The sequence below is a fragment of the Rhinoderma darwinii genome, chromosome 11 (genome assembly GCF_050947455.1).
Source record: "Rhinoderma darwinii isolate aRhiDar2 chromosome 11, aRhiDar2.hap1, whole genome shotgun sequence".
NCBI classification, from domain to species: Eukaryota; Metazoa; Chordata; class Amphibia; order Anura; family Rhinodermatidae; genus Rhinoderma; species Rhinoderma darwinii.
The window spans coordinates 56,897,089-56,921,638 of record NC_134697.1 but is presented as its reverse complement, the minus strand read 5'-3'; the positions used below and the strand labels follow the sequence as shown (position 1 = coordinate 56,921,638).

At 44.6% G+C, this 24,550-nt stretch overlaps 1 protein-coding gene across 2 annotated transcripts in view; it reads right to left on the bottom strand.

Annotated features, from left to right (window-relative positions):
- PALD1 (phosphatase domain containing paladin 1) overlaps positions 1 to 24,550 on the bottom strand; it is a 209,491-nt gene that overhangs the window by 147,432 nt on the left and 37,509 nt on the right. The window contains exon 1 of one of the 2 annotated variants that reach the window (XM_075841574.1): positions 8,286 to 8,585. The exons of the other annotated variant lie outside the window; for it this stretch is intronic. The gene's annotated coding sequence lies outside the window, so the exon portion shown is untranslated. Of the gene's footprint in view, positions 1 to 8,285; positions 8,586 to 24,550 lie in introns of those variants that run through there. 2 annotated transcript variants of the gene reach the window in all.

The window sequence follows — 24,550 nt, the reverse complement described above, 5'->3', positions numbered from 1 at the left end:
ATAGAGAAAAGATGCCATGAAAACATTTCATTTTGGGGGAAAAAGTAGAAAAAAACCTTTATTGAGTTACATAATAAAAACAAAAATGCATACCATAAAAAAATCCACAACCAACAGGATAAAAAAAAAAAGGACAATATATATGTCACAAGATAACCTCCACATAAGTGTATATAGACCAACGCAGTGTAAATACAGTAAGGGCTTATTCAGACGAACGGGATATACGTCCGTGCAACGCACGTGATTTTCACGCGCGTCGCACGGACCTATATTAGTCTATGGGGCCGTGCAGACATGTGCAGCGTTGATCCGCTGCGTAAAAGTCACGACATGTCCGTTCTTTGGGCGTTTTTCGCGCATCACGCACCCTTTGAAGTCAATGGGTGCGTGAAAACCACGCATGTCACACGGAAGCACTTCTGTGGGACCCGCGTGATTCGCGCAACAGCAGTGAAAAGGATGAATGAAAACAGAAAAGCACCACGTGCTTTTCTGTTTACAAACATCCAAACGGAGTGTCATAATGATGGCGGCTGCGCGAAAAGCACGCAGCCGCGCATCATATGCTGAGGCCACACGGAGCTGTTAAGTGCCTTTTGCGCAGGCAAAACGCCACGTTTTTTGCGTGCGCAAAAAGCACACGCTCGTGTGAATCCGGCCTAAGTATTAAATGCGTACAACAAATGCAGTAATGGCTAATAACATATACCAGGTCAACACAAACATAGAGGTAACATTGGTAGCAAAAAGTGATAGTAACTACCAAAGGTAACACGTACCCATGATAAGTGTTGGAGACCATACACCTCGAACGTCCGCCTCCTACTAATATGTCTGCGACTAGAATGAGTCGAAAAATACACAATATGTCACATTTTGGCGCATTTCATTTTAAAATGGATATTTGCACCTATTTAGACATTTTAAAAATGGGTGGGGCTTAACAGAAAGGGGGCATGGATTAAAATGTGCCAAAATTGTGGCGCAAATTAAGCCAAATCAAAAGTGGTATAAGGCCTTTTCCACATGGCAGTATTTAGGTTAGTATTTTGCATCACTATTAGCAAGCGAAAACCAATTGTGGAACCTACAAAGGGAAAAAGGATAATGAAATTATTTTCGCCTCTTTCATGTTTGGACCTACTCCTGGTTTTGGTTTTCAAATACTGAAACATACTAACCAAAATACTGCCATTCGAAAGAGGCCGGAGGCTACATTCACACGAGCGTATGGGTATGTGCACACGATGAGAGGCTTTTACGTCTGGAAAGACAGACTGTTTTCAGGAAAAAACAGCTGCCTCGTTTCAGACGTAAAAGCTCCTCCTCGCATTATGCGAGGCGTCTGTGACGCTCGTAAATCTTGAGCTGCTCTTCATTGACCTCAATGAAGAACGGCTCAAATTACGTTGCAAAGAAGTGCCCTGCACTTCTTTGCCGAGGCAGTCATTTTACGCGTCGTCGTTTGACAGCTGTCAAACGACGACGCGTAAATGACAGGTCGTCTGCACAGTACGTCGGCAAACCCATTCAAATGAATGGGCAGATGTTTGCCGACGTATTGGAGCCTTATTTTCAGACGTAAAACGAGGCATAATACGCCTCGTTTACGTCTGAAAATAGGTCGTGTGAACCCAGCCTATCAGATACACGCGCGTTAAAAACGCATGTGAATCTGGTCCGTGTGTGCTGCGTTATGCATCAGTGTGCTTTGCGAGTGGCGTGCGCTATTCACGCACTCGCAAAGCACATCTTTTTTTATTTTTATTTTCAATTGAATTGATGCGCAAATCATGCGCCACAAACAGATGTGCATCCATGTGCGGTGCGTGGTTTTCACGCATCCATTGACTTCAATGCGCACGTAGGTGCGTGGAAATGCACCAATATAGGACATGGAGTTTGTTTCACGCAGCAAACTCACGCATGTGTGAACGACCCCATTGAAACCCCATTTCCATGCGCAGCACACCGTCGTTATTCACGTTCGTGTGAATCGGCCCTAAGGAGGAGATAACGGTTTAGCTAGATGCACCAAGTTTAGTATGAAGCATGTACGACTGGGATTAAAAAAAAAAACCGTGACAAGAAAGCGCAGGCAGGGCAAAATCTGCCTCAAAATTCCTGAAGCAATTTTGAGGCAGATTTTTTCTGCCTGCAAAATCCTCTGTGTGAGTGAAAAGATTTGCACCTCTTCCGTTTCTTGGCTTCCAAATGCGGATGCAAAATACTGACGTTTGAAAGCGCCCTAAGCCCTAATGCACACAAACGTGCTTTTGCGGCCGCAATTCCCCCGAAAATCCACGGGAGAATTGCAGCCCCATTCATTTCTATGGGCCATGCACACGACCGTGGTTTTCATGGCCCAGAAAGAACGGGCAAGTCTTATTACGGCCGTGTTCTGCGGTCAGCGCTCATTGAAAAGAATGGCCACGGCCATGTGCACGGCCCGCGATTTGCGGGCGGCTCGCGGCCCGGAAATCACCGCCGTGCACATGGCTACGGTCGTGTGCATGAGGCCTAAAACGTAGTAAACACCAATATATTTTGCTCCTTCCCAATGACCTCACTGACCCATTCTGAGTTATTGAAATTGCCTGCACATCTCAGCCAGATACCAGCAGTTGTGGTGCATTTCATTTGCCCGCCCTTTTAAACAATATGGTGCTCCGTATGGCATTGTATTTTGGAGATAAATTATAGAACTGCAAACGTATAAAATCAGAGGCAAAGCAAGTTCTTATTCACACAAACGTGTCCTTTTTGCGTGAGTAAAAAATGCAATGTTTTGCGCGGGTTGCAGTTCCGTGTGACATCCGTCTGCGTTTCTTACATGCGTATGTCATGCGTTTTTTACATCAGCAAAAAAAAACAAACGAGGAAGGTGTTTTTCTTTTTATCATTATCTCTTTAGCAACTGTTGCGTGAATCACACACAGCACACGGATGACGTGGCTCTAATAGACAAATATGAGGTTACTTTTTATTTTCACTCTAGGCGGTGTAATGTTTTCTGTATGACGGTGTCCAATCAGCAAACAAGTCTTCTCTTCACAGCCCAGACTGATCTCCGCTTCAATCACAAGATCACGATGTGTTGCCACTTCCGGCCTCAGGTCCTTCACCACAACGACTCAGCGGTACTCCAAGAAGACGGTCCCTACATCGTCTCCAGCCATGACGGGCGACTCATCCACAGCAGCAGCACATCATTTGTAAAATCAACGTTTTTTGTTGTTTTTTTTAAAAAACAAATCACACTGTAGTTATCAGCATCAAAGGGTCTATTAGATTAGTTAGGAGATAGGGAATTAATAAATTAGTGACAGAGCCTCTTTAAATCCACTCATGGTCTTGGCTTCAAGAACTGGGAAAAAAAAAAAAAGGAAGGAGAAAACCCTGAATACAACCTGCACTTGTGGATACACCCCAATACGGTTATTTGAGGCCTCAGGCTAAGGCCCTGATTTTGATGCGGAAACCGCGTCGGAATCAATGGGAGGCAGAGACGTTTATTTCCCGGGTGGCTTTTAGGCACTTCTGGGGAAAAAAATCTGCCGCGCTCGTTTCCAAGTATTTTTAGCAGGGTTTTTTGCATGTGGTCCTTGCATTAGTTTATTGGCTGCGGGCGAAAAAACGCTGCAAAAAAAGGCCAAAATCTGCCACAAAATTCCTTAAGGAATTCTGAGTCAGATTTTTTTTCTGCCTGCAAAAAACTGTGTGAACAGGGCCTAAGGTTGGTTTTACTCAAGCATATTTTGGCAACATAGATCACTACGATGCGGTTAGTTCGGATCATTAAACTAGAGTTAGGATTTGTGCCGATTTAATGCTTTTGGAAATCCGACCTTAGGCCTCGTCACATGAAGTGAAATTTGTGCCGATTCTTAATCGTTTTCCACGTCCGATTGCTTTTAATGGGAAACCGTCCTGTTTTGACTGGGAGGAATTTTCAGCAAATCGCCCTGCTGAAAAAAATTACAAGTCACTCTTTGATGCAGTTTTCATGGCATATTCCATTGCGAAAACAGCGTTGGGTAGCCACACGCAGAATATCCCCAATTATCGCGGCTAATCTGCATGTAGAAACGTGGCTGTTTTTACTTAAAAACTGTGGTAGATATCCAAGGATCAGCCTTTGATTTCTGCCAGGGACTCTCGGCCAAATCCAGGCCTGATTTTTCCTCAGGAAAGATCTGTTGTGTGAACAAAGCCTGAGGCTGTAATGAAGCAGCATTTTAACCCCCTCGGTTCTACTGAACTAAACCAAGAACAGCATGGAACCCTTTGATGATCTAAGCTCTGTTAAGTAGAATCGCAGGGGGGTGCGTCTGTTACATTGTTGTGGCTGTCAGAAACCCTGTTAATGGACGCGCAGGTAAAACGTCCCTTTATCTGCAAAATAGTGTGGCCATTATTAATACAGCCTTTATGGCCGCACGATTTTGGAAGTAAAGGGGCATTTTACCCGCAATAACGCGCGGCCATTAACAGGGTATTTGACAGACGTGCCGAACATGATGCCAGCACGGTTGTTGGCCACATTGCGACCGTGTCAGGGGCCGCCGTGTGGCCTTACCCTTATAAGGACGCAAAAATGCCCCCTTTTCAAACCAGCCGAAGGCCAGGATCACACAAACAATTTGGATGTAGTTTTCGGCTAAGTATTTTGAGCCACAGAAAAGAGATTCATCAGTCTTTACTTTATACCTTTCCTTCCTTTTGGATCTACTTCATCTGGCTTTGGCTCAAAAAAACGGAGGCAAAACTGTGTGTGATCTTGACTTCGAGTCTATGGAGGAATGCTGGAAGGGCAAAAAAAAATAGGACATGACCTATTTTTTCACGGACCCTTCACACGCTCAGTTGAAACAACGGTCGTGTGAACGTCCCCATTGAAATACAGGAGTCCGTGTGACCACCATTGTTTTAATGGCCATCACACAGGCTACATATACACTCGACTGAATGAGCGCTCAGGTTGGATTTGCACACAGTGTTTTGTGCATTTTTCGAGATGTCTTTAATTGTGTTTACGTTTTTTAGTGCTGCCAGATGTTACAAGTCTATAGTGAAATATAAAACACACTACATACAACTGCGTTTTGGTTTGTGGCATTTGAGGCAATTTCGTTGTCAGTGGCTAGTTTTTCCAAGAGCTGTACTCTAGGTATATCATATTTTTGTGATTTTTTTTCCCATAGGCGTTTCAATGAAACTTCATAAATGGCAGACGATGCGTATTACATAAAGATTTGCTGCACTTATTTTCCTGTAGCAAATCCACCGCATAATACAGTACCAGCAAAGTAAATGAGATTTCAGGTAATCTTATCTACGCGTTGCAGATTATTTCCACAAGTAAATTGATCTGCGGTACATATTTAAAAATACGCAGCATGTGAATTTATATTGAGTTTCCATCTTAGAATTGTATCTGCCAATTTAGTAAAAAAAACACACACCAAAATCCGTAGAATTTAACCATATCTATTTCCGCATCAAACCGTAAAAACCGTAACTGAAAATGCATAAAAAATACACACCATTAGGTCTTATTCATACGAGCGTATTTCCCGTCCGTGTTACGTGCGTTAAACAACGGACATCACACGAATCTATGCAATTCAAGGGGGCCATTCAGACATTGTTTTTCATGCAGCGTGTCCACTGCGTGAAACTCACTGCACGTCCTATACGTGTGCGTTTTTTGCGCATCATGCACCCATTGAAGTATATGGGTGCGTGAACAAAACGGACACACACGCACAAAACGGACACGTTCGTGTGAATAAGGCTTTAAGTGCAGATGTCACCTGAGGAATTACCTATGTTAATCTGCGGTTTTGATTTTCTGCACCAAATTACGCAATGTGTGCACGTAGCCTAAATTTTTTTTTTCCACCATTGTGATTGATGGTATGGTAATAGGATATGCCGTCAACTTCTGAAGGGTTGAGGTCCGATACTGGAGCTCTTCTATTTTTATTTCATTTATTGCATGATCCCTTGTATGCTGACTACTCCCCAAAATAACTATAGAAGTTGTAGTTGATAAACTAGTCCTTGGCCCAAATCTCTTCTCCGCACAGTCTCCAGGATAAAAGGATGTGCAGTGAATAAAGGGTAGGGTGTAGAGTTTCAGCACAGGGAAGGGGCACAGAAGGAAATACAAAACCACAATAGCTAATGCAGGGGGTTGGGAGGGTTATAAAGGGGTTTGTAAGTAGTGGGCAGCAGTCAGTGTGGGAAAACTTTCAGCCTGACTTGTACAAGTATTCTGAATCATATGTTCCTGATCTCGCTGTGTACCCAGCTAAAGCAACCTGCAAAACGGACGTCATTAACACTGCATATCGTTTAACTCCTTCCTGCTGGCACCAAACATTGCACTAAAAAGTGGCAGTCAACAGTAAGGAGAGTGTTTCAAAATAACTAGTTCTTTAAATCAGGAGAAAACGTTGAAAAGAAGATGTTAAAATAGAAAATCGGACTTCTAGAATGGGAGCATTGAATTAACATTCTGCGTTTCCAAGTCATGACCCAAGTTCAAAAGAATAAATAGTGAGTGACATTTGTGTTTTGCTATTCCACAGAAGCTCCATAGAAAATGGAAACTTTAATAGGCCTGTGATGGATCGCTGGCCTGCCATGATGACTAGGGCAGGAATGAGAATTCCTCCTTCTGTGATAATTCAATTGCAGATAAACCCAAAATAAATTGAATTTAGGCTTTGTTCACATCTGCACTGGAGTTTCCGTTAGGGGCCTCCGTCACAGATCTGGTCAAAAATTCGGGACAAAATAGCGCAGCATGCTGTGCTATTTTGTCTAGTAAAACCACATACACCATGGCGGAAACCCTACAGAATCTCCGTTGGACGCCCACGGTGTCCGCCATGCTACGAATACACTGCTTCCGGTATTTTCGTTGCTCTGCTCCTATGATGGACCAGGGCACTGGGAATACGGAACGCAGATGTGAACGAGGCCTTATATCGTATACACACACCTGTTTTGCAATATGCAGTCTTGTAGGGCACACTAATATATATATATATATATATATATATATACACACACACACACACACACACACACACACACACACAGATGTAGCCAAGTTTATCGTGACTGATAACTTGCTGCAGCATTAAACATCACACAACAAAAGCCATTGAAAAAGTAATGTTAGAGTTTCTTGCCAATGTGCACTCAATGCGTCAAGATAAAGATGGACCTATAAGTACTTGGCATCATCTGATTGGTTAATGTGTGTTAAGTGAAGGCATGAACCTATAAATAAAGGCTCCGTCCACAGGCATTTTAGATTTCTGTACATCAAACCATTATATGTGCAATCTCTCCCGATCGGTCATTTTTGTAAATATGAATGAATCCTGGACAAATTCTGTTATGGAGAAAAGGAACTCAAGAGTGATGGAGTTTAATCTCACAATGGCTACATCTATATATCTATCAATCTATACACATACACTTGCCTAAACAAACTTTTCTCAGTGCATGTAGTTATGAACCACAATTGTCAAAAAAATAAATAAAAGGCAAGATAATAAGAACATAAAACAAACAACAAGATACAAAAATAGAACAAAATAAAAGACAACCGCTTTTAAAATAGATGGCGCTAGAGAATCAATATATGGGAACGCTCAGAGCGAGATGCGATTCCTTTCTACATGTACAGATGGCCTGGATAACAAACACATGTGCTCGGGATTGTAGAAATGCTGGTACTGTAGGTCACATTGCACACAGTGTATCAGATTGGGAGGATACAGCCCACACTTTATAAACTGCAGCTGTAAAACAACTGGTGGAGAATTATATATATATATATATATACATATATACACACACACACACACACATTGAGGGTCATACTGTGCTATTTATTGCTGGACTTTTCCAACATTGTGAGATGTTTGAAGATTTAGCAAAATATTTTATGCAATAGACACAATGAATGACAAGTCGAAAGCGTCAGAACATAAATGAACCAAACGAACTTTGTGCGTATGCCATGTATATGCGCCATTTTACGACATTGCCCATAATCTTTTTTTTTATATCCGATGACGAAACATTACAGACATTTCATATATGAATTTTGAACCAATTTAGTTGCTGGACGATATATCACCTATAGGGATCAAACTGCTAATCCGTACCGGTTTGCTACACTATAGCGCCCTGTATACTGCGCGCCATGTTACTCCAGATATAAAACAAATAAGTGAACAGATAGTTGCCAGCAATACCTGATATCCAGCTGCCCAGCTGTTCATTCAGCTTCCTCCCAGCTCTGCAAACAAGGCTGAAATGAGAGGTAAAAACCAGGAAATGGAAAGAAAATCTTCCTTTATCTCACAGGATTTCAAAGCCCCTCATGCCTGATCCATGCAGCAACTCCGCACCAATGTCCCAGTCCCAAGTGTCACACAAGTTTCCTTCAAAGGAGTTACTGGGGGCTGGGCAGGGAGGTAGCGAAGTGTTTCCCCTGCTCGGGGCTGCACACTGAATTAGAGAGCAGCTCTGCTGAAGCAGTGTATTTCCCTTCATAATAGCCTTGACTGTCTGTGTGCTGGAGGATGTGGGGGAGGGCTCACGGAGAAGAAGGTCTGCTCCATCTGCGAGATCTGGCCAATCAGAAGACTTGGCACTACTGGCTGTAGAAGCCGCACATACAAGTAGTGAATACACATGATGCTACCTACGCAGAAGAAACACAAACTGCTGCTCTTAGGCCGGGTCACCACGTAGCGTAAACACTGCGAAATCTCCGCAACGGATTTCTGTGCAGAAATTCTGCAACATTTACAGTAGCAGCAAAGTGGATTAAAAAATCTCATGCACAAGTTGCGTAAACATAACGCAGCGTAAACGTTAATAACTTTACCTGCGGTGCGGAATTTAAATCCGCAGCATGTCAATTTCTGCTGCGTTTTAATTGATTTTTTCATTGTTTTGGGTTTTGCCCATTTAATTCAATGGGGATGCTAAACCGGCAACAGAAATCCAAGTGTTGTGAAAAAAATAAAAAATAAATACTTACCCAGAAGTCTGTGTTTCTTCGTCCAGTCCGGCCTCCTGGGATGATGTTGCAGTGGGATGATGTCACAGGCTGCAGTGGTCACATGGGCTGCAGCGTCATCTAGGGAGGTCGAACCGGACTGCACAGGAGGGAGGCGTCGCCATAACAACAGACTAGGTGAGCATGAGCGTTTTTCAACCACTGCTTTCCACAGCAAAAAATCCATCACACAAAACGCACCACAATGTGTGGTTTTTCGGACGGTATTTATTGTGGGTTCCAGGTCGAATGCGCTGCGCAGTTTTTACGTAGCGTATCCAAATCGTGGGAACCCAGCCTAAAGCCGGGTTCCCAAACAGCGTAAGCACGGCAGAATTTCTGCAATGGAATTTGTGAGGAAATTCTGCAGCATTTACAGGAGCAGCAAAGTGGATGCAGCCACACGCTGCAGAAAAAAAATTGCAGAAAAGTCATGCGGAATGTGTTCTGCGGTGCGACTTTCAGATCCGCAGCATGTGAATTTATGCTGCGTATTGTATGCGGAGATGCTTGGCCAATGTGTTTGGGCCATAGACTTCAATGGGCAGCATAAATTCTGCACTAAAATACACAAGTTGAGTTGTGTTGCGGTTTTTACATTGATTCCACAGCGGAAGGCCAGTACAAAATGCAGTAAATCTGCAGGTGCATACATAGTTCGCTATAATCAATGTTTGACAATAATCCGCAGGTAAAACCACTGTGGAAAATCTGCGGTGTTTCCGCAGCAATATATGCCGTAAAAACTGAAGATTTATGTTACTGATTTACCTTACATTTTTTTTTTATTCTACTGCAGAATTTCTGTTGCAGAGCATCTGCAGCGTTTCCTGCCTGTGGGAACATACCCTAAGGCCTCATGCACACAACCGAAGCCATGTGCACGGCTGTGATTTCCGGGTCGGCCGGCCACGGAGTGACAGCCGCGAGCCGCCCCGCAAATCACGGGCTGTGCACATGGCTGCGGCCATTATTTTCAATGAGCCCGGACCGCAGAACACGGCCGTAATAAGACTTGCCCGTTCTTTCTTCGGTCCAGGCTCCAGGGCCATGCACGGACCGTGAAAACCACAGTCGTGTGCATGGCCCCATAGGAATGAATGGGGCCGCATTTCTCCTGTCGATTTTCGGGGGGGAATTGCGGCCGCAAAAGCACGTTCGAGTGCATGGGGCCTAAGGCCTTGATCACATAGTGCAGAAACCATGAATTCAAAACCAGAATTGGATCCAGAGTAGCAGACCTATTAGACCTTCCTTTTATATATTCTGTTTAAAGTGTAGCTAAACGACCAAATTTTGACATGTCATAGTGACATGCTAGAAGATTGGATTGGTCGGGGTCTGAGCACTGAGACCCCCACCAATCGCTAGAACGAAGCAGTTGAAGCGATCGTGTGAGCGCTCAGCTGCTTCGTTTCTGTTCGGCTTTTTCCGGAAAGCCAATGGATCAGAGTACGGGCTCATAGACTTTCTATTGAGTCCGTACACCGATACATTTATTTCCGGAAAAAGACGAACAGACACGAAGCGGCTAAGCACTCATACGATCGCTTCAGCTGCTTCGTTCTAGCGATTGGTGGGGATCTCAGTGCTCGGACCCCGACCAATCCAAACTTATGACATGTCACTATGACATGTCAGAAGTTTGTCGAATGTTTAGCTCCACTTTAAGTTCTGTTCCCTATATTTGGATTAAAAAATACATGTGAAATCTGCAGGAAATCTGCACTGTGTGAATATGGCCTAACTGGAACAAGATCAGTCAGCACTACATTGCCATGTAATTCTCAGCCTATGGTCTCCTTGACACGCCAGTATTTTGGTCAGTATTTTACATCAGTGTTTATGAAACCAGAACCAGGAGTGAAACAGAAAAAGAGAAAAAGTATTGTCAGAGTAATAAATCTAATGCCTATTACATTTATTTAGATTCCCCAATCTAATGGCCACTATACTAGGTTAGGGAGGGATAGGAGGATCCGAGTTTTCACCTTCAGAGGATATCGGTTCCCATAGGGATAGAATAGTTGGATGCAGTATTTTGTCAAAAAGAGGGGAACTGTCAGAGTATTAAATCTAATGCCTGTTAGATTTATTTATTGTATTAATATTAATACAAAATGACTGCATTATATTGTTTGAGATATGTATTAGATATGTTTTTAATCTTCTCTTAAATTAATGTATTGCCTATCATCTAAGATAGGGTAAAGATGACATCATCTGGTATTCCAAACTGATGAGTACCAGGATTTATATATATTAGGAAGAAAGTCATTACCTTATATGGAAGTATATTTGGGTGTATACCTATATGTACTTGGCATCATCTGATTGGTTAATGTGTGTTAAGTGAAAGTATGAACCTATAAATAAAGGCTCCGTCCACAGCCATTTTATATTTCTGTACATCAAACCATTGTATGTGCAATCTCTCCCGATCGGTCAGTTTTGTAAATATGAATGAATCCTGGACAAATTCTGTTATGGAGAAAAGGAACTCAAGAGTGATGGAGTTTAATTTGACAGTATAATGGAAAGAATTCTACCTCTTTGCGTATTTTGGTCCCACTCCTGGTTTTAGCTTCCAAATACTGACCAAAATACTGCCGTGTGACAGATGCCTAATAAGTTCTGATGGGGTGTGGGTAAGGCTGTGTTCACATCACGTTTGTTGACATGCCCATAGATTTTAATAGACAAATGTATGCAAAAGGAAAATTTGCATGCAATATTGAAAGCATAGTCAAGAAGGCAATCCTGCAAAAAAACACATACTGTCCTTTTTACAAGGGGAGTCAATGACAGACGTATGCAACTGCGGCTTCAAGCTAAGCATTATTTGGAAAAACGCCACTGCAGTTTTTGATGCAGTTTTTTGAGCCAAAGCCAGAAGTGGATTCAGCGACACAGAGAAGTTCTTCCTTTATGTTTGCAATTCCTTTTGAATCCCCTTCTGGCTTTGGCTAAAAAAAAAAACGGCATAAAAAGCCTGCCACAACCACGCATGTTTTGCACTAAAATTTGCCTTTCTACCCCGCTGTCTACACTTTTTAAAAAATGGGTAATGCTCAGTGGAAGGCGCAGGGCCAACAGCGGCCCAAAAAGATGTCTAGAATTTACATCAGAAACTGGTATAAATTATAGCGGAAATCTACGCCACAATCTGGCCCAAGATGCAACACATTTGTTAGAGGTGTGCACCTCTTGATAAATGTATTGCATCTTACTCCTGCGGGCTTTAGTTTAAGATTGGCGTATGAAATGACATTCTTAGTAAATCCGGGCCAAAGTCTCTTTAGGATAAACCTTTGTTACTAAGGAATTGGGACATACCTCTTAAAGCTGACCTGTCACTAGCCCCTACAAGGTGAGTTATTAGACTCACGTAATTGCCCCTGTGTCTGTGAGTCCAGCAGTGTTTGTTCCTTTCTTGTGCGACCCCCAGTTGTTGAGATATTGCCCCCTCTTTATTTATTAAACAATATGTAAATGAACCGCTGGCTAGCCAAGTGGGTTTGGCCGCCAGAGATTCTCAATGGCAGAGAGCCTCTGATGCTGACCTATCAACGTGAGGCTGTTTCCACTGTTGTCTTGCAGCCCGGCCTCCTGGGATGACGTTTCATCCCATGTGACCGCTGCAGCCTGTGATTACCTGCAGCAGTCACATGGGATGAAACATTATCCCAGGAGGTCAGCCTGGATAGAGAAGCAGAGAGATCTGGGTAAGTAAAATACTTTTTTTTTTTTTCTCTGAGTTGTGCTTTCGGACGTGTTTTACCTTCCCATTGAATTCAATGGGGAAAACCCGCATAAGAAAACCAGCGATTCCAAAGCCTAAAGTTACATATTGCAGATTAAAAAACGCACCGCAAGTCAATTTATGAACGTTTATTCGGCGTATTTTTTGACACAGCTTGTTCAAATCTCATCCACTCTGCTGCTACTGTATTATGCTGCGGATTTTCCCCAATGAAATCTGTTGCAGAAAATCTGCACTGTTTATGCTCTGTGCAGATATACCCTAAGAATGGGATCAAATCCCATTAGGACAGAGCAGTGAACCTTTCAACCTTCTGCCGTCACTTTTGGTGGGAAACGCAGTCGTACTCATAAATGGAGCTGCACTTAATTATTTTTTTTATCACAGACCATTGATGGCATGTTGATCTGAAATGCCATCAATGTCTAATTGGTTTGAGTCTGACCACCAGGATGCCCACATTTTCTAGAAAGCGAGGGTTGCAGTGCCAGGTGAAGCACAGAGGGCTTTTAGTTTTTTCTAGCATGATGCCACTCCTGACCAGATGGTGTACAGAGAATTGCAATACAGCCCCACTACAATTAATGGGGCTTTGTTGCAATTCCTACTAAGCACCTGTTTGGGAGTGGGGATCTGTCAGGGAAAAATAGATGGGGCCACTTTGCATTTTCTAGCATTGTGGCCCCTTTGTTAATGGGGAACCTCGCTGTCAGATACCCACCAATCAGACATTAAGAGGCATATCCTATCTATATGTTATAAATGTCCGTGGTGGGGAAAAAAAACCTTTAAAAAGATCCAATAAACATAAAATAAGTTTTTTTAGTATCAGCTTGACTTTAAGTTGTTCTGTGTTTGATGCAATGATGTGAAATAGACCTATGATGTAGAATAAACCTTTCTATATAAAGAATACAAGCTAAAACGGCTGATCCATGAAGCTGGGTGGATATTGTTTAATGCAAACAGGGGCTCCCCACCCAGCATTACAGACAGCTTAGGTGATTGTTTTAAAGCAGGACATAAAGGAAATGTGTCACCTAGACTACCCTTTTTGAAAGCGAAGCTGGTTCTGGTCTCTGTAACTGTCAGCAATCAAATGATATTGCCAGGGCATAGCCGCATTTCCCACTTATTGTAGCATTACTAGCCATCCACGTAATGCATGGATTGACTGGGTTTGAAATTGCAGGAGCTGCTTTACAGACCGTCTGTCCGTTCTGGCCTTTAAAGGCTATGTACACCGTTTGAAAGTATAATTATAATTATTTTTTATTAAAAATTATTTTTACTTTTTCTGATACAGCTGCTCTATATTCTGTAAACAGAGCAGCTGTATCGTGCACTAAGACATGAATCCGTCAGGTTAGCAGCACTGATAGGATTCAGTAAAGGATACAGCTGCTCTGTATACAGAATAATAAGCAGCAGTATCTCAAAAAGTTAAAATCCTTTTTAATAAAAACTAATTATACAGTTTCACAAAACACACTCATTGAAATTTTTATTAAAAAAAAATATTTCAAAGGTGTACATAGGATGTACTTATCGTAGCCTTTAATGACCCGCTAAATTTATTATTGATCATGATCTTCTTTACATTTGAAAATTTTAGTATGACCAATATTTTCCATGATCAGAAAACACATATTCACTCTAAAAAGATGGCTCTGGTTAGAAGCAAATGATGACAATGTAATGACAAAGACACGGCAGGATATGAGCATCAGACAAACACGCTGCAATACCCCAGGGTACAATATCCATTGTGTCAAAAGAAGGTGAACACTACATGCTTCCTACCCATTGCACTAAAAATATTTGTCTAGCCATGTAAGGGCACACAAACCCTAATGTTACAAAGCTTCTTTTCTTTAAAAATAGAAACAGCAAAAGGAAAAGTAGCTTGCAGAAGAGCAGCAAACTAACGCTGCAATTTGTCTCTTTCAACGTGGAAACCATTTATTGTTACAACATGTCTGCAATCATTGGATAAACTCAGCGCAGAACATCTGAAATGTGAGTAATGTCAGATTGGGGTACAACCAGAGGAAAATATTCTGTGGGCTCACCACCCTGGCTCACTAACTCTGCTGTGATCACTGCACACACAGATCAACATATTTTAGATGGTCGTACACATTAGATGAACATCGTCCGAAGCCGCCGATTTCAGCAGGACCAGCCAACTAGTAACAGGATCAGTGCCACAGGATTGGAGGACGGCTGATGTTGTACCAATATTTAAGAACGGTAAAAAGGTGGAACCGAGTAACTACCGTCCAGTAAGTTTGACATCTGTGGTATGTAAAGTATTTGAGGGTATTCTAAGAGATGAATTACATACGTATATAGCAGAGAAAAGTCTAATAACTGATAACCAGCATGGATTCATGAAAAACACGTCATGCCTAACCAACATGCTCCGTTTATATGAGGAGGTAAGTGCAAATCTGGATGTTGGTCATGCGGCTGATGGGATTTATTTGGATTTTGCAAAAGCATTTGATACTGTTCCATACAACAGTGTTGTTCTGAAGCTACAGATGCAGGGACTAGGGACAATGTATGCAAGTGGGTTAAGAATTGGTTAAGGGACAAAAAGCAAAGAATTGTTATAAATGGAACTTACTCAAAATGGGTTGAAGCCATCAGCGGGGTACCACAAGGATCGCTGTTAATCCCAATTCTTTTTAATCTCTTTATTAATGACCTTGTGGATGGGATTGATAGCAAGGTGTCAGTTTTCGCTGACGATACAAAACTTTGTAGGATACTTAAAACTCAGCTTGACTTTTATAACTATGACTGAAATATTACAGAAAGAGCTAGATAAGCTGGCAGCATGGGCAAAAACATGGCAGATGAAATGTAATGTTGATAAATGTAAAGTAATGCACTTCGGACGCCATAATAGAATTAATTCATATACATTAAATTGAATAAAACTGGGGATAACGGAACAAGAGGAGGACCTGGGTATTCCGGTAACAAATAAGCTAAGCGGCAGCACTCAATGTCAGGCAGCAGCTGCAAAAGCAAATAGGATTTTGGGGTGTATAAAAAGACAGCTAAAAACCCGTGATTCAAATGTAATATTAGCACTCTATAAAGCCCTTGTAAGGCCACATCTAGAATATGGAATTCAGTTTTGGGCCCCACTGTTAGGGATCTGCCAGGTACTTCCTCTAGCTATACTCCTGGGATTAATCAATCCACACCTGAGGCCAGACCTGTTCGACTGACACCATCTCCCACCAACCAGGGTGGCAGGCTCAGGAGTGGGAGAGCCTATCGCGGCCTGGTCTCTCTGAGTTAGCTCCGCCCCCTGCCCTTTATTACCTGCCCTGTGCTCTCCCTCAGTGCTTGTAATTCTTTTGGATTCCTGGCCCCACTGCTGCTTGCTCCAGCCTGCTTCTGCCGTGCTTCTGCCTTGCTGCAGTTCTGCTTGACCTGCCTTGCTTGCCCTGGCTTGCTTCTGTCTCCGTGCCCGCTCGGGTGTACTCACTTCGTCCTGGTCCTGACTGTTCGTTCGCCGCCCCGTTTCCTCGTGGCGTTCCGTGGCTACTGCCCCTTCCCTTGCGTGTTCCCTGTTTGTCTTCCTGTGCACTTAGCCAGCGTAGGGACCGCCGCCCAGTTGTACCTCGTCGCCTAGGGCGGGTCGTTGCAAGTAGGCAGGGACAGGGCGGTGGGTAGATTAGGGCTCACTTTCCCTTCACCTCCTTCCTGCCATTACATAATTACAAGCCCTTACCTAGTCTACCATTTCTCCTACGCTGACGCTATCATGGACCCCCTTGAGACCCTGACCCAGCAGATGCAGGGCCTCTCCCTACAGGTCCAGGCCCTGGCCCAAAGGGTCAATCAGGGTGACGCTGCTTTAGTAGTACCCCTCACCTCACCTCTAGAACCCGACCTCAAGTTACCTGACCGTTTTTCAGGGGACCGTAAGACGTTTCTCTCCTTCCGGGAGAGTTGCAGACTGTATTTCCGCCTAAAGCCCCACTCCTCAGGTTCCGAGAACCAGCGGGTGGGTATCATCATATCCCGACTCCAGGAAGGGCCCCAAGAGTGGGCCTTCTCCTTGGCTCCTGACGCCCCTGAACTTTCCTCTGTTGATCATTTACGACGAGACTGACAGGACTGCTTTAGCCGAGAGTCAGCTGGTGACCTTACGTCAGGGTAGGAGACCGGTTGAGGAATACTGTTCTGATTTTAGGAAGTGGTGCGTAGCTTCTCAGTGGAACGATCCGGCCCTAAGGTGCCAGTTTAGGTTAGGATTATCTGACGCCCTGAAGGATCTGCTGGTTAGCTACCCCTCGCCTGACTCCCTTGACCAGGTTATGGCCCTAGCAGTACGACTTGACCGACGTCTCAGGGAACGTCAGCTAGAACGCTTCAGTGTGCTCCCCTCTGACTTTTCTGCGATTCCCCCCGAGGTCCCGTCTCCTCGCCCCTCCACGGAGGACTCGGAGGTACCTATGCAACTCGGGGCCTCCATGTCCCCTCGACAACGTAGGGAGTTTCGCAGAATGAATGGTCTCTGCTTCTACTGTGGGGACGACAAGCATCTACTGAACACCTGTCCCAGACGCAAGAATAAGAAGCCGGAAAACTTCCGCGCCTAAGTGATCATCGGGGAGGTCACTTGGGCGCACAGGTATTTCCCGTTAATGTGAAACGCAATAAAATTTTGCTTCCCTTTCAGGTCTCGTTTGCTGGCCGGTCTGCCACGGGCAGTGCTTTCGTGGATTCTGGCTCATCTGCTAATATCATGTCTGTGGAATTTGCTATGTCTCTAAAGATGCCTTGTATTGATTTACCTTATCCTATCCCTGTAGTAGGAATCGACTCAACCCCCCTTGCTAATGGTTATTTTACTCAGCATACTCCTGTTTTTGAACTCCTGGTTGGCTCCATGCATTTGGAGCAGTGTTCTGCACTGGTGATGCAGGGATTATCGTCTGATCTGGTTTTAGGCCTTCCCTGGTTGCAGTTGCATAATCCCACATTTGATTGGAATACTGGGGATCTCACCAAATGGGGTAATGAATGTCTTATGTCATGTCTTTCTGTTAACTCTATTTCTCCCCGGGAGGAGGTAAACACGCTTCCTGAGTTTGTTCAGGACTTCGCCGATGTGTTTTCTAAGGAGGCCTCCGAGGTGTTGCCCCCCCATAGAGATTACGATTGCGCTATCGATTTGGTGCCTGGTGCCAAGCTTCCTAAGGGTAGGATATTTAATCTTTCATGTCCTGAACGTGAAGCGATGAGGGTGTATATCCAAGAATGCCTGGCCAAGGGTTTCATTCGCCCCTCGACTTCTCCTGTAGGTGCTGGCTTCTTCTTCGTGGGGAAGAAGGATGGTGGTCTTAGGCCGTGCATTGATTATCGTAACCTGAATAAGGTCACCGTAAGGAACCAGTACCCACTTCCTTTGATTCCGGATCTTTTTAATCAGGTTCAGGGAGCCCAATGGTTTTCTAAGTTCGATCTACGGGGGGCATATAACCTTATCCGCATCAAAGAGGGGGATGAGTGGAAAACTGCGTTCAACACACCCGAGGGTCATTTCGAATACCTGGTCATGCCCTTTGGGTTGTGTAATGCCCCTGCTGTCTTCCAGAATTTTATTAATGAAATCCTGAGAGAGTACCTGGGTAATTTTCTTGTTGTGTACCTTGATGACATACTGGTGTTTTCCAAGGACTGGTCCTCCCACGTGGAGCATGTCAGGAAGGTGCTCCAGGTCCTTCGGGAGAATAATCTGTTTGCTAAGACTGAAAAATGTGTCTTTGGGGTACAGGAGATACCATTTTTAGGGCAAATCCTCACTCCTCATGAATTCCGCATGGACCCTGCCAAGGTTCAAGCTGTGGCGGAATGGGTCCAACCTGCCTCCCTTAAGGCGTTACAGTGTTTTTTAGGGTTTGCCAACTATTACAGGAGATTTATTGCCAACTTCTCGGTCGTCGCTAAGCCTCTTACGGACCTTACCCGCAAGGGTGCCGATGTCCTCCATTGGCCCCCTGAGGCCGTCCAGGCCTTTGAGACTCTCAAGAAGTGCTTTATCTCGGCCCCCGTGCTGATTCAGCCCAACCAAGAGGAGCCATTTATTGTGGAGGTTGACGCTTCCGAGGTGGGAGTGGGGGCCGTCTTGTCCCAGGGTACCAGCTCCCTCACCCATCTCCGCCCCTGTGCTTACTTCTCTAGGAAGTTTTCGCCCACGGAGAGTAACTATGATATTGGCAACCGCGAACTTCTAGCCATTAAATGGGCTTTTGAGGAGTGGCGGCACTTCCTGGAGGGGGCCAGACACCAGGTAACGGTCCTTACGGATCACAAGAATCTGGTTTTCCTAGAATCGGCCCGGAGGCTTAATCCTAGACAAGCTCGGTGGGCACTATTCTTTACCAGATTTAATTTCTTGGTTACCTATAGTGCTGGGTCCAAGAATATTAAGGCTGACGCTCTGTCACGTAGTTTCATGGCCAATCCTCCTTCCGAGAAGGATCCCGCTTGTATTTTACCCCCTGGTATAATCGTCTCTGCCACGGATTCTGATTTAGCTTCTGATATCGCGGCTGATCAGGGTGCAGCTCCCGGGAACGTCCCTGGGGACAAACTGTTTGTTCCCCTGCAATACCGGCTGAGGGTACTCAGGGAAAACCATGACTCCGCTCTATCTGGTCATCCTGGCATCTTGGGCACCAAACACCTCATTACCAGAAACTATTGGTGGCCTGGGTTGCCTAAAGATGTTAGGGCTTACGTCGCCGCTTGTGAGGTTTGCGCTAGGTCCAAAACCCCTAGGTCCCGACCTGCGGGCCTACTACGTTCCTTGCCCATTCCCCAGAGACCTTGGACCCATATCTCCATGGATTTTATCACCGATTTGCCTCCATCTCAGGGCAAGTCGGTGGTGTGGGTGGTAGTCGACCGCTTCAGCAAGATGTGCCACTTTGTGCCCCTTAAGAAGCTACCTAACGCCAAGACGTTAGCTTCTTTGTTTGTGAAACACATCCTGCGTCTCCATGGGGCCCCAGTCAATATCGTTTCTGACAGAGGGGTAAAATTTGTTTCCTTATTTTGGAGAGCTTTTTGTAAAAAGTTGGAGATTGATCTGTCCTTCTCCTCCGCCTTCCATCCCGAAACTAATGGCCAAACGGAAAGGACCAACCAATCCCTGGAACAATATTTAAGGTGTTTCATCTCTGACTGTCAATTCGATTGGGTCTCATTCCTTCCCCTTGCTGAATTTTCCCTGAATAACCGGGTCAGTAACTCGTCAGGGGTCTCCCCGTTTTTCTGTAATTTCGGGTTTAACCCAAGGTTCTCCTCCGTCTCCCCTGGTTGTTCCAATAATCCTGAGGTAGAGGAGGTTCATCGGGAACTGTGCACTGTCTGGGCCCAGGTTCAGAAGAACCTAGAGGCGTCCCAGAGCGCACAAAAGATTCAGGCGGATAGTAGACGTTCTGCTAACCCCCGGTTTGTCGTCGGGGATTTGGTCTGGTTGTCGTCCAGGAACTTGCGCCTTAAGGTCCCGTCCAGGAAGTTTGCTCCCCGATTTATTGGACCTTATAAGATCATTGAAGTCCTCAACCCTGTATCCTTCCGTCTGGAGCTCCCCCCATCCTTTCGCATACATGACGTCTTCCATGCCTCCCTCCTTAAACGCTGCTCCCCGTCCTGGTCCCCCTCGAGGATACCTCCTGTTCCCGTTCTCACCCCTGAGGGGGTGGAATTCGAGGTGGCCAAGATTATGGACAGTAGGATGGTCCAGGGCTCCCTCCAGTACCTGGTCCATTGGAGAGGATACGGGCTGGAGGAGAGGACTTGGGTACCTGCCCGTGATGTTCACGCTGGGGTATTGATCAGGAGGTTCCACCTCCTCTTCCCCACTAAACCGGGTCCCCTTAGTAAGGGTCCGGTGGCCCCTCATAAAAGGGGGAGTACTGTTAGGGATCTGCCAGGTACTTCATCTAGCTATACTCCTGGGATTAATCAATCCACACCTGAGGCCAGACCTGTTCGACTGACACCATCTCCCACCAACCAGGGTGGCAGGCTCAGGAGTGGGAGAGCCTATCGCGGCCTGGTCTCTCGGAGTTAGCTCCGCCCCCTGCCCTTTATTACCTGCCCTGTGCTCTCCCTCAGTGCTTGTAATTCTTTTGGATTCCTGGCCCCACTGCTGCTTGCTCCAGCCTGCTTCTGCCGTGCTTCTGCCTTGCTGCAGTTCTGCTTGACCTGCCTTGCTTGCCCTGGCTTGCTTCTGTCTCCGTGCCCGCTCGGGTGTACTCACTTCGTCCTGGTCCTGACTGTTCGTTCGCCGCCCCGTTTCCTCGTGGCGTTCCGTGGCTACTGCCCCTTCCCTTGCGTGTTCCCTGTTTGTCTTCCTGTGCACTTAGCCAGCGTAGGGACCGCCGCCCAGTTGTACCTCGTCGCCTAGGGCGGGTCGTTGCAAGTAGGCAGGGACAGGGCGGTGGGTAGATTAGGGCTCACTTTCCCTTCACCTCCTTCCTGCCATTACACCCACATTGTAAAAAGGACATAGGAGAACTGGATAGGGTTCAAACGAGATTATTAAATGGGATGGGAGGTGTCGCTTACAATGAAAGGCTAGAAAAATTGGGCTTGTTCAGCTTGGAAAAAAGACGTCTTAGAGGGGATCTTATTAATATGTATAAGTATATGTGTGGTCAATATAGAGAACTAGCACATGATCTGTTCCTTCCAAGGACTCTACAAAGGACCAGGGGACACCCATTGCGTGTGGAAGAAAGACGTTTCAGACATCAATATAGAAAAGGGTTCTTTACAGTTAGAGTGGTAAGCTATGGAATGCCCCTCCCGAAAAGGTAGTGATGGCAGATACGTCAGCATTTAAAAAAAGGCTAGATGCCTATTGTTTTACGAATAGCATTGAGGGTTATAATAATCAAGCAATGAATGACGGGTAATTTATTGAGAAAGGTTGAACCTGATGGACCTATGTCTTTTTTCAACCTATGTAACTATGTAACCATCTAATTTGCCGCCCGCAGATGTTGGATGAAAAAAGGATGGTGCTTGTTGAATTTCAACATGCCCGATCCTTTGTTCTCATGGGAGATTAGTCGTCGCCTGAGGTGTCTGGACGCGGTTTATCCCCCTCTGCACATTGTGAACACATGCACGTTTGATCGAGCCGCACGTGCTGGGAAAGCTTTCAGATGAACAAGCTTATGGCAGATATTTATTTAAGGTGTATAGCCATCTTAATAGGGTATATGTGAAATAACCCTAAAACAGGAACTCCAGCAGTCGTGATCCTTCTCATTGTCCCAGTCATCTGGGGTTGTCTACTACTGGACTTTGATGACTCTGTTGTGGCTGGGTCCTATTATCTTGGGCCTGCTGGAGGAACCATACCAATTGGAAAAAAAAAATTGCCATTCCTATTTTGAGTAGATGCATCCTGGGTGAGATACCTGATACTTCTTCTAAAATCTTAATTAAAATACAAAAAACTCCATGCACTGATAAAATGTTTCACCAACTCTCCTGTTCAGAGTCCCCCTGGACTGTACCTATCATTGTTCTGTCTGATCAATCCAGTACAAGAATAGTATGCAGTAAAGACGTAGGGCTCATTAACACAGGGCACAGTAGCAATAAAGACCGGTAGGTACTCTGTGTCGTATCATGATGGACAGAGGCACTATATGCAATGCCTATAAGGTAAAAACACCTCTGTAATAAGGTATGCGTTGGAACATGGCACAAATTTTTTTTCTCACAGATTACATGTAATTTTGGAAGTAGACGGCAGTACAGTATGGGAGCATAAAATTCTGTGGGCGCTATATCCAAAATACAGCAACAAGTATCTAATGTGTATGGGCAGCACTTTACATTGGCAGAGCAGTAGTAAAGAGGGGCATGGTGATGTACTGCTGCATGCGATTTCAATGTTGTTTATAGCATGTAGAAAGCTGGTAACTTTCTGATTTTGGGAAGGTATATGGTTGCAAAATATGTGGTTCCGTTTAAAATAAAATGTCTTTAAAGTCATGCCAATATTCCTCAAGAGGCCTTATTACTTTTGCCATCTGAATCCATTTTGCCATCTGAATCCATCTGAAGCTGCTTAGGCCACATTGACCATGTGTGTAAAGGAAGCCTTAAAATACAACACCCAAAAGGCAAGATGACATAAAGAAGAGAAAGCTAGCAGTGTACTTAATGGAGAGAATATTTATTTAATATGCATCAAATAGTTATCTAATAATGAATGAGATACTTTATAGCAGATCTTCACAAGGCTGCCTGGGTGTCATACTATTGTGGAAGAAGAATGAAGGATCCCTGGTTTCCTGATTGTGGATGCCCGTTGAGTAAGATTTGGGGGTGGGAATTTGATCTAGCCGTTACATTTTAAAATAGTTTTCTCACTGAGACAACAAATTTTTAAATTGCATTTCCCCAGCGATAGGGTATGGGATCCTGCAAGACCAGCTGACATTGCCAGGAGAACCGCGGTACAATGAAACATAACATGATGACCAATAGATATAATAAAACAAATGCTCCAGAGCTGAAAGCTACATTTGACTTGTCTCTTCACCCTAGATCCTCCTGGTTGGATCCCAACCGGGGGAACGTCTATTTAAGTTGCACATGCCAGGGGCATAGTGAGTTTGATTGCACCAAGGCCCTAGAGTCTGATGGTCCCAAAAGGTCCCTCTGCCCCATATGAGGAGACCAATACTACTATTAAAGTGTGATAACTAGGGGGCCCTGTTAAAGATTTTGCATTTGGGCCTAGGAGCTTCAAGTTATGACTCAGATACAGACCCTAAAAGTACAATTGACAAAGGGGTTATTTAAAACAGACAGCACCTTTAAAAGACCTTGCTTTAAGGGAACCTGTCACCAGCATTTCTCCTATTGAACTCTACTCACCCCTTGCTGGCCGCTGCTGTCAAATGTTCATTGGCCTTATCCCCTCTCCTAAACTCCTCCTCTGACCGTAAATAAGGGTCTGCAAAGATTTTGCGCCTTTTATGGTAATAATCCGGCAGTCTGGTTTGTTCCTCTTCCTATGCCCGCCCACCGCTGAATACCGGCCTACCCTGAATGCCGAAATCTCGTCATGTATGGTCCGAAACCCTTCTCTGCTTCGTCTGGGCCTCAAATCTAGTTACTGCATATGTGCCACTATGGTGTCCCGTTGTGCGCATGCACTAGAACAGGACATCGATGCGCAAGCGTGGGGTTTTCTTGTGTGCTTGGGGTGGCCAGGATCTGTCAGTCAAAAGTAAGGAGGCGAGTTTAACTCGGTAAAGCTTGAAGAATGAAGATATGATTCTTTTCGAACTAAGATATGATTCTTTTATGCTCATTAGCATACGGTGCAGGAACACTAAAAAAACTGAATACTAAAGATACAGAGTTTACTCATAAAGTGGGTCCCTACACTACTGGTTGCAGCACCGCATGTCGGTCGCTGCCACTGCAACACCACTCCTGCAGAAGCAGCAGTCCAGAGGCCCAAAAGCACCCATGATGTCAGGCTACGCCAAGCCTCCTTTTGCGTAGCAGCTATAGATCAATATATTACAAGTGGATGTGCGATCCATGTCTAGTCTCACATACTGAGTCTATGTCTATGTTGCTTCAAAATTTTGTATTGTCTAATAAAAATAATA